General features: G+C 26.2%; 1 pseudogene; it reads right to left on the bottom strand.

Annotated features, from left to right (window-relative positions):
- Nucleotides 1-218: 218 nt before the first annotated feature.
- Nucleotides 219-5,522, bottom strand: LOC111030674 (annotated as a pseudogene).
- Nucleotides 5,523-5,833: the final 311 nt, after the last annotated feature.

The raw sequence follows: 5,833 nt of genomic DNA, 5'->3' as shown, positions 1-5,833 counted from the left end.
TTTTAAAACATTTTATAGGTAAATAAAACTTCTTGATTTTGTCATAGGTAGATGATATACTCAGATTTAGATGATGAACTTTATCCCTTATTTTAATGAATACAAAAATACGAAAAAAATTATTCAAAATACGTATTTGAATAAAGTATTTAATAAGTATTAAAAGACTAGTCCCGACGTAGCTATAACATTATAATTTAAAACCCTATTTAAGAACCCTATTTAAGGATATTTCTGAAAATACAAAACCAAATGATTCCGATTATGGCACACACAGCCGTTTCTACGTAATAACCGATGACTACAACAACGCAATCCCCTCCATTTGTTTAACACATCTATAAACAGAAAAAAAGTAGGAAATAATATAAATACAAAATTAATATAATATTATTTTAATTACTTATTTGAATGCCATTAAATTGACAGAAATACAAAACTATAATTTATAAATTTTAAATTAACACAACAAGTAGATATAATATATATAAATAAAAATAAATAAATAAATAAATAAAAATAATAGGTAAGATACTTTTTTTATCTACTTTGTGGCTATGTCTATTTATAATCGATAATCTTATAATTTATTCTGTGTTTTCAAATGAAATTCATTTAATTTTAAATATTTTTTTTATACTTGTGGTTAAAACAACCAAGTGTCCATGTATTATAAAGGACTCGTCTTAATATTTGAAATGTAAATATATTAATCAACCAGGTAGGTAGTCTATGAAAAAATTAAACAAAACATTTTTAAGAATGTTGTCATAAACAAACATAACTATTCTTAATTACCTATATTGTCGTTCCATGTATTAATTAACTAATTATATTTAAATTTCTTACGTGTTTTAGATTTGGTGTAGAGCAATTATTCTTGTGATCTAAAGAACATTCTTTAAACGTTATGATATCTATCATTCCAATAGCGACAGGATACGTCCACATTGCTCCCAAATTATGAATTGTAGCCAATAATATTATGTAAATACCACCAAAACGTGAATCACTTATTCGAGAAAAAAAAGCTATAAAAGCTATTCTCATAGTTTTGCCTAGCGTCTATTTGATTAAATTAAATCACCAAGTTATTAGTATAAATAAAATATTTTTTGTTGCTGATATTGCAATATTTATCATAAAGATTAACAGTATTTGAATTAAAATGGTTTTAATTTTAATTACCTATACGTTAATAAATAATTAATACTCACATTATGTATTGATACAATAAACACTAAAAGTGCATAGTAATATATTAGAATATTAACAATATCATTCATTGATATCAATGAAGGTGTATAATAAATAAACATCACAAGTGAAATATTCCAAAGTAATCTGAAATTATATTTAAAACCACTTAAATGCGAAAATGTTCTTGCAATATATGGAAATGGCGTCATTTGAGGTGTTGTATGACCTATCTAAAATTTGTCAAGATTGCATTTTGAACTGACTATAATAATTCTTCCAAGAATTTTTTTTAATTGTTTCTTAAAGAGGAAGGCATTTATAATATGGCCGTGTGATATTATTATTAACGTATTGTTTGAATGAAATATAAAAATGTTTGGTTTATATTAAATATTTTATGTGTGACTGAGGACTTCAGGTTTTGTTTTATATATATATTTAATATTTTTAGGTTCAATCATTAATCAGTTGTATTTTATTTTTTTAAGTACACCATTGTAAAACCAATATATTTATCGTTCTACAGTCTTAAAATGTTCAACTCAAAACTATGAAATTCATATTGTAAGTATCAAAACTATTTTAAAAACTATAAAATAATATGTTAATGATGCCCATAATTTAATTTATGAATATGATTAAAAAATAAATAGGACACTGCTATAAAATCAATAGTAAATCATGACATTAAAAAATCAATATTTTAAAGGATCGTCAAGATGATGTAAAAAAAGAGATTTTGCATACATTTTTTTATAATATATACAGAGTGTTCAATAATGAACAAAATCATAAAAAACACAATTTTTGTTACGTTTAGCTGTTTAGATTCGTGGAAAACGAAGGTATTGATTTTATGTAATGCTGTGTTTTTTTAGACGAGTATTTACAAATAGACACAAATATTGAAAAGTTTTGTTACCACTTATCTTCTTTCTTCCTGACTTATATATATGAAAATATTCGACATTAGATTATAGCTAGAAATTAAATATTTAGAATTTCCTAATATTTTTTGAACCAGCTGCAAAAATGTAATAAAGGTGTAAAGTGTGTTCACCAATTTGGAGAAAACTGAATTTCTTGGCCCAGATTATATTGAAATAAATCGGTTTTTTTTACAAGGTAGTTTTAATATATAAATACGCTAATATTGTTTATAACATGTAAAAAAATATGAAAAAAAAATACGAAAAAAAGTAACCAATAATAAATAATTATAAATGGTTTTATGAATTTTAATGAATCATAAAAATGTATTATTTATTAAAATTTAAACGGCTCTTATTCAGTCTATTTTTTTTTTAGAGCTATGGTTAATAAGTCAAAATGACTTGAAAAAATTCAGTCCATTCGAAATTGGTATCAAAAATACTGGTTGCCATTTAAAAAAATGCAAGTTGTTTTGCGCATGCGCATACAGAGAGGGTTAAAAATTAAAAATTAATCTGAAAATGTGTATTTAAATACCACTAGCTTGAAAAAAAACCGATTTTTTCCAACATAATCTAGACCAAGCAATTTAGGGTTCCCTAAATTTGTGACACTGCACTGTATATCTTTATTAGATTTATACAGTTGATTTAAAAACTATGAGGAAATTCAAAATATTTCATTTCTAGCTATGATCGAATGCCCTATATCTTCTTATATATAAGCCAGAAAAAAAGAAGATAAGTGAATCGTGATAACTTTTCAATATTTGTTTCTATTTGTAAATATTCGTCGAAAAAAACACATCATTACATAAGATCACCTTCGTTCTCCCCGAATCTAAACAGCTAAATTTAACAAAAATTGTGTGTTTTTATTTATTATGATTTTGTTTATTAATAAGATCAAGTAAATGACAATGCAGGTTAGAACTAACATCTAATCATATATTTGTATATAGTAAATTACAGGGTAATGCTCATACTTATAACCTTATTACTAGGTGATTAGGTAATTATTAAGTATTTAACTATATCTACCTGATTGATGTTTCTGTTAGGTATACGTTCATTGGTTTAGGACCAGAAATGTATTTCGCTACAACTAGTGACATAATCACTCTCACAACAAACAACGATGTTTGTGCAACCACAATGTGGTCTTTAGGTACTCCAACATCAATTAGTTTTAAAATTGATATACTGTCTGTTGCAGCAAATTCGATCTTTAATAATAGACATAATACACAATGTTACTGATGGATAAATTAATAAAAATTAATTAAACATTTTACTACTTATGTATTTCATAAAATGTACAAAACTATCATTCTAACATAAGTTTAAAGATTCAATACCTACTTAGTTGTAGTCATTATGTTTATGTATATATATATATATATATATATATAATGTATACATAAAAAAAAGTTATTTAATTCATTATGGTGAGTAGAGTAGAGTAGAGTAGAGAATTTCCAAAACCCGTGTTTAAGTAAAATAGTCAAATTAATCAGTTTATGCAATTAATGACGCTTTAAATTAGAATGTAACAATACAATATTTACCTTGGCTGTCAGCAATTTTAATGCTAATAATTGAATACTAGGTAGTTTTAAAATCTCCCATAGAAGTGAATAATTTTGAATAATGTTGAGTTTTATGCTAATCTGTTAACTTTTTCTTTTTTAAAAATTACAATCAATGTAGTTAATGATATATATAACATTTCCCAAACATAGAATAAACCTATACAAATTAGGAATAATTATTTTGACAACCAGTTTTTTTATTATCCGATTATAATAATATTATTTGATTTATCCACTAAAGATCTACCAAAATGGATTTTACTCGCTGAACACTCCTCCCACATCTGGCCTGAACCGTAAGTACTTGTTGCTAAAGTCTTCCGATATCAACAACGAACACATATAACTTATCATCGAACCTGTCGTCATACCGCGACCGTCATACGTTTATAGATCGTAGTTGCATAGCCTACGTTATTCCTGTGGGATATCAAAATGCAACACAGGTATTATTTATCATGTTATACCTTATGAAACAATAAAAAAATTAGCAATAACACTGACTTCTTAAGCATTGACAATGCCCAGCTGTCGACAACTATGTCTTACGTGGCGGCCAAGATCATTATAAAAAAAAAACAAGGAAAGCAATTTAGTGTTTCCGGCTTACGCATTTCCGCCAACCATTCATCGATATTACCGGCCATAAAAATGAAACATGCTTCTGTAGTTCTGTACAACACAAAAGGTTTTACAGATAACGCAATCCCCTTCCATAATAAACTGTATATTAAAATACATTAAAGGACTTATTTAAAAAATTGTATCATGCTATAAAATTCGGTTATATGTCTTAAAGTGTCTGGGTTCATGAAATACACAAACGAGTTTATAGCTATAGTTGATATGAAATAAAAAATATTTAGTAAATTCATAATAATTGAGATGTATATAGTTTAAAATGTTAAATGTTCAATAATCATGTAAAGTAAAACATTAAAACAATTTATTACATACACATTTATAGGGAATTAGAAAGAACGCAGTCACTATTTATGTGATCCACATACTAATTTAAAAAAGTAGGTAGATTATTTTTTGTAAGCTGAGTTCAGTTAATAATTTTTTCCATATTAACTTTTAACTTATCAAGTTAATTGTATGATTTCTTAACTTTTAACTTTTATCTTATCGATTTTGTGTTTTCGTAACTTAACTTAACGATGAGTATTTTCATAAATTTGCCCGCCTTTGCAAATCATAACTTAATCTTAAGAAATACTGAAATACTTCTTCGTTTGAATAAACGTGAATATTGGGGACATTTATATTAATGCACGCACCCATTAAATATTGAACCGATATGAGCCATGATTTTCGTCTTCCCATCTTTTGTACGTAAAGCGCGTCTAGCAAAAGGGGCCCACATTAATTTTAACCTATACGGCCATACAACAAAACTGAATAAAGCCTGGAACAAAACACGACCACGTACTTAATGTTATTACGGTACAATTTCGTAAATTTGAGTACAAGTCAATATTAAACATTTATATTATTCAATATTAATCTCATTTTTAATCTTAAATCAGATATTTACTTCATCTTTGTAAGCTACATATTTGTTGCATGCAAAATAATTGGCATTGCCGATACTATGCCATATGGTATGCCTTACATCGCATACAGCAACAACAACAGGAAAAAATTCATCCAATCTCCATTCAAATTTGACTTTTCGGCTGAATTCGAATCATCAACTACCGCCACTACAGCTGTGAGGTTTTCTAGTTCTTCTTCCTGCAGCTGCGGTACTTCCATTATTATTGTCTAGCCTTTGCTATTCACTCACTAGAGGTATAACGCACATAAACTAAATATTTTTAAAAAAATATAAAGATACTTAGGTATACCGTTTGCTGCAGTTTTCGTTTATATATTGAAGTATGATACACATAAATAGAAATATTATTTTAATCAAGTATTATATTAGGTGTGTATATTTCCACATGAAATGAGTAGTGGATATATTTTAATAAATGTATATACAAATTTCATTTTAAGTTTTAACTATACATGACTTTCGATAACCATTATTATTTTGGGTTACATAATTTTTATTGAAATAAATTAAAATTAAAAATTAATCGTAAGTTCAAATAACTTATT

Source organism: Myzus persicae, unplaced genomic scaffold (genome assembly GCF_001856785.1).
Source record: "Myzus persicae strain clone G006 unplaced genomic scaffold, MPER_G0061.0, whole genome shotgun sequence".
Taxonomy (NCBI): domain Eukaryota; kingdom Metazoa; phylum Arthropoda; class Insecta; order Hemiptera; family Aphididae; genus Myzus; species Myzus persicae.
Note: the sequence above shows the minus strand (reverse complement) of the source record. Positions and strands in the feature narration are given on the sequence as shown.